Below are 10,114 nucleotides of genomic sequence, written 5' to 3'. Positions count from 1 at the left end.
CAAATGAGCCACACAAAGTTATTCTGGAACTCATTTCCATAGACGCAAAGACAGTAACTGCGATGCAGTTGTGAGGTTACGTGCGTGTACATCAGCTTTGGCCACCACTCTGTGTGGACGAGGGCCTTCCCGGCAGGGGTCACACACTTTCTCGACACGGCGAGGGAGGCGAGGACTGAGATGGTTTGGGCATGGCTTGAGAGGAGACGAAGGAGATGCAATTAGAAAGGGCGGTGGCGATTAGAGACTCATTGATTCACACATGGACGCGCAGACTCGCACAGAGGCCCATAGACCTGCACTGAGAACCGAAGACTCGCATAGAGACCAAACAGACTCCTCGCACAGAGACCCAGAAACTCGCATGGAGACCCATAGATTAGACGGGCTACTGAGATGCCACCGATGCAGGGCAGAAGGAGACCGATGGTGAGGCGGGAGATTGCGGTGGAATGAAATATGAGGACAGTGGATTTGACCAGAGAAGAGGCACAAAATAGCAGCTGACGGAGACAAAAAAATCCGAGCAGTCAGCCCCATGGAATTATGGGGCCTGTGGCTTAGAAGGGGCCTGCTGGATGAGGACCTCCCCATGCCGTGCAGGTTGTGAGGGTTAATTGACTGCATTTAGCCACGATGGTCGGTGCGGGTTGGCGAAGCTGGGCATCATGGACATGGGAGATGAGAAGTCTAGTTAAACGATTGATTTTGCTGTACCACTCTTTGCTACCCTCCACGTAGCGTGACGGCCTCCGCACATGTTTACATGTTTACATGACTGTTTTAGATTGGTGGTCGTCCATGCAAGCTCTATCCAGGCCAAGACCCTGCTTAGCTTTCAGGATCTGATTAAATCAGATGCATTGTGGGTACGGGTCATACTCGATTTAATGATCAAGTAACTAAAACATTTAAGAATGTTAATATTAATTGTTATCCTAACATTAACATTTTCTGTCTAAGTCCGTGGCATTAACGGAGCCTTTGGTGTGAATACATAATTATCAATCTTGATTTTAAGCTTTCGTGACTGCAGGAATCCATACTCTTTGGTTCTTTCGGTAAAGTCACGTAGGTAGAAAATAAATGTAAAAAAATCACGTCGTGATTTATTTTATTTTATACCTACGTGATTTTACCGAAAGAACCAAAGCGTATACATAATTATCGGTGTCTTGTTCGCACTCTCCACTACGTGAACAATTGGTCATCTTGGCCGAGGAGTTCAGAGGTCAGAGTGCCGAGCTGGTACCCCTGAGATGTTGAGTTTGAATTTAGCAGTGAGTGGTGTTTAACAGCGGGACCCTCTGGTGTAGTGGGAGCCGGTGGTCTCAAGCCTGGTCACCAATCACTGCACACCCAAAAAAAAGGTCCATAATTCACAACTGATCTTCATCTGGCCTTATTTGTGTCGTGAAAATCCGATTCCACCCGACACAGCCAAACACGAAGTTGTCACGTGTTGTACACGAGTTTAATTTGCCATTTATTCGCGTTTCAGATCACAAATGCAGGCATATTCTGAGGTTACACTGGCAATAGCACGGCTAGATACGTACGGTTCAAAAGAAGTTCAACATACATACTGTGCAGAAGCGTGGCCTAAACTACTTTTCCGTATTTATGAACTTCTTTCGCATTGTACGTAGCCAATCGTGCCAATTGGAGGTGCGATTCTACGGTGCAAAAATATACATAAAGTGACTACTTTGGACACCTACTTCAGAGCAGATACTTATTTGAATGCAACCAATTGCCTGCAATGCAACGCCACGCTACAATTATGCGTGCGCAGTGGTCAAGCGCATTGCGCTGTGAACCCGTGAACCCGAGTTCGCTTGCCGCTCACATCTGACATGAGTGGAAAGTGAGATATATTTGTTCTGGTCCTGGATCTCCACCCTTACCAACCCACACTGACCGGCATGCTGATGTTTGGTCAAACGGCTCCCGCGTGACCGCCATCATCCAGCAGGGGATTGGCAAGGGGATGATTAATATTTATATATATATTTTATTATGGCTATGTTTTTGTGTACATGTGCCAAATGCTTTGGGTTGACATGGTCCCAGCAACATCATCATTGTCATCGTCCTTCTGGGGTCAGTAAAAAATAATAACATCTGGTGAAGGATGCGTGAACACCGCATTGCAGAAGTCGCCCGCGCTTGTCCTGTGGATGTCCTGGTTCATGCCGTAGGAATGTGGAATTCCTCCTTCTGGCTCAGGACACATGTGGATAACGACACACAAATGTTTATGGGAAGTGCGGGCACACTTTGACTCTTCTCTTAATAACTAAATCATCTCTTTGTTTACAAATGCCCCCAATCCCAGAGTGCACGTTGCTCTCGTTAAGGAAATATGGCACGGCGGATAGGTTTAATCCACACCGTGCACATGCATGTGATTTCAACACGGTTTGTTTTTTTACAAAAAACTATCAAACGTGGGCTGGACTTAAAGAGGTTTACACACGCGCACGTGTATGCGCGCGTGTGTGTGCCTGTGTGTGTGTGCCTGTGTGTGCCTGTGTGCGTGTGTGTGCCTGTGTGTGTGTCTGTGTGTGTGTGTGCGTGTGTGTGCCTGTGTGTGTGTGTCTGTGTGTGTGTGCGTGTGTGTGCCTGTGTGTGCGTGTGTGTGCCTGTGTGTGTGTGCCTGTGTGTATGCCTGTGTGTGTGCCTGTGTGTGTGTGCGTGTGTGTGTGTCTGTGTGTGTGCCTGTGTGTGTGCGTGCGCGTGTGTGTGCCTGTGTGTGTGCGTGTGTGTGCCTGTGTGTGTGCCTGTGTGCGTGGGTGTGTGTCTGTGTGTGTGCTTGCGTGCGTGTGTGTTTAGGTTGCTTCCTCTTATGATAATTAGTTACAGTGCACTCAGTGAATGCCTTTTGCTCTGTGGATGGGTAGGTAGCGAGTGGGCTCCTTTCCGTTGATGGGAGGGCCCACACACGGCATTCATTAGGCACTTGAAACAAATCATTAATTCCAGCTGCGTCGCCCAGCCAGCCGTACTCTGCAGCAGCAGCAGCAGCTGTGGGGGAGAGAGCAGCAATGCAGTAGCACCTGCCTACAGAGCTTTCTTGTCCCGGTTCGAGCCATAGGAACGTTGATTTTGGTGGGGTTTTAAAAACACTTTTTTTGCCACTGGCTGAGCACCAACGTAGATGAATGACACGAGCGGCATTTGTTCAAGCGAGTGTGAACGCCGGTCTGGTTTCGGCATTCCCGGGTCTCATCAGCAGTCAGGCTTCTTTAACGAATGCTGTCATTGGCAAGGGCGTTCCTTGTAAAGTATGGCCCTCTACTTAACGCGTAAAAATGTTGTGTACGTTCAATGTAACAGGCCGTCTGTTTATATAATATAGGTTGTGTTGGGTTATATCGCGATCGAACCCAAAACAAGATACATCGTGGATGATATTGGTCGCGAAAGCCTCCGTGTTTAAACAGGCAGTCTCTTTTATGTGCACAGTGGTACTTTGAACATTTTCAAGCTGCTACGATCAGTTACTGATATGAATTCTGGATCTGAGTACTGCTCGCATTAATTGAACAGAACATGTTTGGATAAAATTTGCACGTCATTGGTATGAACGAACACGCGGACAGAGGTCTGCAATCGATAAAGTTCACGGAGAGATTGTTTTAATGGCGTAATGTAAACACTCTAACAATTGCCAGAAAGGCATTCAGATGTCAATTGTTGTGAATCCACCTTAGAAATAAGCGGTGGCAACTTCCACGGGACCCACAGTGATGTAGACAGATGTAGAGATGGCGACATGCATGGTACCTACAGTGATGTAGAGAGAGGTAGAGATGGTGACATGCATGGTACTCACAGTGATGTAGATGTAGAGATGGTGACATGCATGGTACCCACAGTGATGTAGATGTAGAAATGGTGACATGCATGGTACCCACAGTGATGTAGATGTAGAGATGGTGACATGCATGGTACCCACAGTGATGTAGATGTAGAGATGGTGACATGCATGGTACCTACAGTGATGTAGATGTAGAGATGGCGACATGCATAGTACCTACAGTGATGTAGATGTAGAGATGGTGACATGCATGGTACCCACAGTGATGTAGATGTAGAGATGGCGACATGCATGGTACCTACAGTGATGTAGATGTAGAGATGGTGACATGCATGGCACCTACTGTGATGTAGAGATGGCGACATGCATGGTACCTACAGTGATGTAGATGTAGAGATGGTGACATGCATGGTACCCACAGTGATGTAGACAGATGTAGAGATGGTGACATGCATGGTACCTACAGTGATGTAGAGATGGTGACATGCATGGTACCCACAGTGATGTAGATGTAGAGATGGTGACATGCATGGTACCCACAGTGATGTAGAGATGGTGACATGTATGGTACCTACAGTGATGTAGATATGGCGACATGCATGGTACCTACAGTGATGTAGATGTAGAGATGGCAACATGCATGGTACCCACAGTGATGTAGATGTAGAGATGGTGACATGCATGGTACCCACAGTGATGTAGACAGATGTAGAGATGGCGACATGCATGGTACCCACAGTGATGTAGATGTAGAGATGGTGACATGCATGGTACCCACAGTGATGTAGATGTAGAGATGGCGACGTGCATGGTACCCACAGTGGTGTAGACAGATGTAGAGATGGTGACATGCATGGTACCCACAGTGATGTAGATGTAGAGATGGTGACATGCATGGTACCCACAGTGATGTAGACAGATGTAGAGATGGCGACATGCATGGTACCCACAGTGATGTAGATGTAGAGATGGTGACATGCATGGTACCCACAGTGATGTAGATGTAGAGATGGCGACGTGCATGGTACCCACAGTGGTGTAGACAGATGTAGAGATGGTGACATGCATGGTACCCACAGTGATGTAGATGTAGAGATGGTGACATGCATGGTACCTACAGTGATGTAGATGTAGAGATGGCGACGTGCATGGTACCCACAGTGATGTAGAAAGAGGTAGAGATGATGACATGCATGGTACCTACAGTGATGTAGACAGAGGTAGAGATGGTGACATGCATGGTGCTCACAGTGATGTAGAGATGGTGACATGCATGGTACCCACAGTGATGTAGAGATGGTGATATGCATGGTACCCACAGTGATGTAGATGTAGAGATGGCAACATGCATGGTACCCACAGTGATGTAGATGTAGAGATGGTGACATGCATGGTACCCACAGTGATGTAGACAGATGTAGAGATGGCGACATGCATGGTACCCACAGTGATGTAGATGTAGAGATGGTGACATGCATGGTACCCACAGTGATGTAGATGTAGAGATGGCGACGTGCATGGTACCCACAGTGGTGTAGACAGATGTAGAGATGGTGACATGCATGGTACCCACAGTGATGTAGATGTAGAGATGGCGACATGCATGGTACCTACAGTGATGTAGATGTAGAGATGGTGACATGCATGGCACCTACAGTGATGTAGATGTAGAGATGGTGACATGCATGGCACCTACAGTGATGTAGATGTAGAGATGGTGACATGTATGGTACGGATGTTTGAGGGTTCATCTCCAGCTCACTTTGGCACGACCCGTGGACGTTTAACCATTCGCCGTGCTGCCAAGTTTACGAGTTGCCAAATTCCATCCACAAATCCCAATTCAGTACTATCATTGTTGTTGTTTACACACCTCTTTGTTGTTGTTTACACACCTCTTTGTTGTTCTTGTTGTTTACAAACCTCTTTGTTGTTGTTGCCGTTGTTGTGTAAACCCCTCTTTGTTGTTGTTGTGTAAACCCCTCTTTGTTGTTGTTGTTTAAACCCCTCTTTGTTGTTGTTGTTGTTGCTGTTTAAACCCCTGTTTGTTGTTGTTGTTGTGTAAACCCCTCTTTGTTGTTGTTATTGTTGTGTAAACCCCTCTTTGTTGTTGTTGTGTAAACCCCTCTTTGTTGTTGTTGTGTAACCCCTATTTGTTGTTGTTGTTGTGTAAACCCCTATTTGTTGTTGTTGTTGTGTAAACTCCTCTTTGTTGTTGTTTAAACCCCTCTGTGTTGTTGTTGTTGTGGTTTAAACCCCTCTTTGTTGTTGTTGTTGTGTAAACCCCTATTGTTGTTGTTGTTGTGTAAACCCCTATTTGTTGTTGTGTAAACTCCTCTTTGTTGTTGTTTAAACCCCTCTGTGTTGTTGTTGTTTAAACCCCTCTTTGTTGTTGTTGTTGTTGTGTAAACCCCTCTTTGTTGTTGTTGTTTTGTAAAACCCTCTTTGTTGTTGTTGTTGTTGTTGTGTAAACCCCTCTGTGTTGTTGTTGTTTAAACCCCTATTTGTTGTTGTTGTTGTTGTGTAAACCCCTCTTTGATGGTGTTGTTGTTGTGTAAACCCCTCTTTGTTGTTGTTGTTGTGTAAACCCCTCTTTGTTGTTGTTGTGTAAACCCCTCTTTGTTGTTGTTGTTGTTGTTGTGTAAACCCTCTTTGTTGTTGTTGTTGTTGTGTAAACCCCTCTTTGTTGTTGTTGTTGTTGTGTAAACCCCTCTTTGTTGTTGTTGTTGTGTAAACCCCTCTTTGTTGTTGTTGTTGTTGTGTAAACCCCTCTTTGTTGTTGTTGTTGTTGTGTAAACCCCTCTTTGTTGTTGTTGTTGTGTAAACCCCTCTGTTGTTGTTGTTGTGTAAACCCCTCTTTGTTGTTGTTGTGTAAACCCCTCTTTGTTGTTGTTGTTTAAACCCCAATTTGTTGTTGTTGTTGTTGTGTAAACCCCTCTTTGTTGATGTTGTTGTTGTGTAAACCCCTCTTTGTTGTTGTTGTTGTTGTTGTGTAAACCCCTCTTTGTTGTTGTTGTGTAAACCCCTCTTTGTTGTTGTTGTGTAAACCCCTCTTTGTTGTTGTTGTTGTTGTGTAAACCCCTCTTTGTTGTTGTTGTTGTGTAAACCCCTCTTTGTTGTTGTGTAAACCCCTCTTTGTTGTTGTTGTTGTGTAAACCCCTCTTTGTTGTTGTTGTGTAAACCCCTCTTTGTTGTTGTTGTTGTGTAAAGCCCTCTTTGTTGTTGTTGTTGTTGTGTAAACCCCTCTTTGTTGTTGTTGTTGTGTAAACCCCTCTTTGTTGTTGTTGTGTAACCCCTATTTGTTGTTGTTGTGTAAACCCCTATTTGTTGTTGTTGTTTAAACCCCTCTTTGTTGTTGTTGTTGTGTAAACCCCTCTTTGTTGTTGTTGTTGTTGTGTAAACCCCTCTTTGTTGTTGTTGTTGTGTAAACCCCTCTTTGTTGTTGTTGTTGTTGTGTAAACCCCTCTTTGTTGTTGTTGTGTAAACTCCTCTTTGTTGTTGTTGTTGTTTAAACCCCAATTTGTTGTTGTTGTGTAAACCCCTATTTGTTGCTGTTGTTGTTGTGTAAACCACTCTTTGTTGTTGTTGTGTAAACCCCTCTTTGTTGTTGTTGTTGTTGTGTAAACCCCTCTTTGTTGTTGTTGTGTAAACCCCTCTTTGTTGTTGTTGTTGTGTAAACCCCTCTTTGTTGTTGTTGTTGTTGTGTAAACCCCTCTTTGTTGTTGTTGTGTAAACTCCTCTTTGTTGTTGTTGTTTAAACCCCTCTTTGTTGTTGTTGTGTAAACCCCTATTTGTTGTTGTTGTTGTGTAAACCACTCTTTGTTGTTGTTGTGTAAACCCCTCTTTGTTGTTGTTGTTGTGTAAACCCCTCTTTGTTGTTGTTGTTGTTGTGTAAACCCCTCTTTGTTGTTGTTGTTGTTGTGTAAACCCCTCTTTGTTGGTGTTGTTGTTGTGTAAACCCCTCTTTGTTGTTGTTGTTGTTGTGTAAACCCCTCTTTGTTGTTGTTGTTGTGTAAACCCCTCTTTGTTGTTGTTGTTGTGTAAACCCCTCTTTGTTGTTGTTGTTGTGTAAACCCCTCTTTGTTGTTGTTGTTGTTGTGTAAACCCCTCTTTGTTGTTGTTGTTGTGTAAACCCCTCTTTGTTGTTGTTGTTGTGTAAACCCCTCTTTGTTGTTGTGTAAACCCCTCTTTGTTGTTGTTGTTGTGTAAACCCCTCTTTGTTGTTGTGTAAACCCCTCTTTGTTGTTGTGTAAAGCCCTATTTGTTGTTGTTGTTGTGTAAACCCCTCTTTGTTGTTGTTGTGTAAACCCCTCTTTGTTGTTGTTGTTGTGTAAACCCCTCTTTGTTGTTGTTGTGTAAACCCCTCTTTGTTGTTGTTGTTGTGTAAACCCCTCTTTGTTGTTGTTGTGTAAACCCCTCTTTGTTGTTGTTGTGTAAACTCCTCTTTGTTGTTGTTGTTTAAACCCCTCTTTGTTGTTGTTGTGTAAACCCCTATTTGTTGTTGTTGTTGTGTAAACCACTCTTTGTTGTTGTTGTGTAAACCCCTCTTTGTTGTTGTTGTTGTGTAAACCCCTCTTTGTTGTTGTTGTTGTGTAAACCCCTCTTTGTTGTTGTTGTTGTGTAAACCCCTCTTTGTGGGTGTTGTTGTTGTGTAAACCCCTCTTTGTTGTTGTTGTTGTTGTGTAAACCCCTCTTTGTTGTTGTTGTTGTGTAAACCCCTCTTTGTTGTTGTTGTTGTGTAAACCCCTCTTTGTTGTTGTTGTTGTGTAAACCCCTCTTTGTTGTTGTTGTTGTTGTGTAAACCCCTCTTTGTTGTTGTTGTTGTTGTGTAAACCCCTCTTTGTTGTTGTTGTTGTGTAAACCCCTCTTTGTTGTTGTGTAAACCCCTCTTTGTTGTTGTTGTTGTGTAAACCCCTCTTTGTTGTTGTGTAAACCCCTCTTTGTTGTTGTGTAAAGCCCTATTTGTTGTTGTTGTTGTGTAAACCCCTCTTTGTTGTTGTTGTGTAAACCCCACTTTGTTGTTGTTGTTGTGTAAACCCCTCTTTGTTGTTGTTGTTGTTGTGTAAACCCCTCTTTGTTGTTGTGTAAACCCCTCTTTGTTGTTGTTGTTGTGTAAACCCCTCTTTGTTGTTGTGTAAACCCCTCTTTGTTGTTGTGTAAAGCCCTATTTGTTGTTGTTGTTGTGTAAACCCCTCTTTGTTGTTGTTGTTTACGAGATGATCAGCAGTGCCGTGAGCATCGTCGCCGTTCTCGGCGCCTGCCCGGAGGCCACGTGACCACGGCTTTGTGGCTCGCGACGTCTCTGGTCTCCGCCTCTCCGCCATCCGCGTTCCGTACTGGGCTCCTGTTGAACAGATAAATAAAATGCCTCTTGACGAACGTTAGCGGCGGCTATCGTCTGCAGGAGTGACGTCGGAACCCGTTAGGTGCAACGTGTAGGGATGGGGAAAACACGGATCCTTGCAGATGCGACCTTGACACGTGCGCACCGTGAGCTCAGGAATCGCTATTCATCGATGAATCCATGCATCGTCACGCAATTGTTGATCAATAAACTAAAACAGCTCATCAGGATTATCAACAACACTGCCTTACGAGGACAGTACTCCGCTAAGAAGAAGTCTCATTGCCCGAAACGTCGCCTATTTTATATTTCTTTCAAGGCTACAAGTTTACTTGACAAATGTTGTTCACTTTTTATGTTTCTTTTTGCTCGTACACCACTGCCACCGCAGCCTCACCTTGCAATGTGCTCAATACTCAATTTAAAACAAAATGTTGCCGAACAATCCGAGCACTTACGTGAACATCACGTCACATTTCTAGCGGTACGCTTGTGCGTCGGGTCTCAGAGATGGGGCCATACAACACAACGTGGCATACCCGTGGCACGTGTGTGCGTCGGGTCTCAGAGATGGGGCCATACAACACAACGTGGCATACCCGACTCTCGGAGGACTGTGGTTTAGGCGGTGTTGTGGAGGTCTGATACGTGGACATCTCGAGAAGACGACAGTCCCACCACGCAGCGCAAATACTCCTTGGCGCGTGGTGCGGTGACATTGGTCACGGCGCGTGTATGTGACGGTCGGGATAGGCGACGTCTGACTATACTTATCATGACAAATAAGGAACAAAAAATAATTGCACGTTTGATTAAAAGTTAATCTTCCAAGAAGCGAATCAATTGGGAGTTGGAGCTGCCATCACGGAGCTGTGAAAAAGCCTTGCTGTGCGGACGCGAAATGTTCCATACATACACATACATATACAGTGAGGGAAATAAGTATT

General features: G+C 44.7%; 1 long non-coding RNA gene across 1 annotated transcript in view; it reads right to left on the bottom strand.

Moving 5' to 3' along the window:
- Positions 1-1,462: 1,462 nt before the first annotated feature.
- LOC116952998 (uncharacterized) overlaps positions 1,463-10,114 on the bottom strand; it is a 93,760-nt gene continuing 85,108 nt past the window's right edge. Inside the window, exons 5-6 of the long non-coding RNA XR_012947150.1 lie at positions 9,037-9,167; positions 1,463-2,220 (exon numbers count right to left, since the gene is read on the bottom strand). This is a non-coding gene — a long non-coding RNA (uncharacterized LOC116952998). The remainder of the gene's footprint in view (positions 2,221-9,036; positions 9,168-10,114) is intronic.

The sequence above is a fragment of the Petromyzon marinus genome, chromosome 49 (genome assembly GCF_048934315.1).
Source record: "Petromyzon marinus isolate PM22_M1 ecotype Great Lakes invasive population chromosome 49, UKy_Petmar_22M1.pri1.0, whole genome shotgun sequence".
NCBI lineage: Eukaryota > Metazoa > Chordata > Hyperoartia > Petromyzontiformes > Petromyzontidae > Petromyzon > Petromyzon marinus.
The sequence above is the reverse complement of the archived record's forward strand: the minus strand, read 5'-3'. Positions and strand labels throughout refer to the sequence as shown.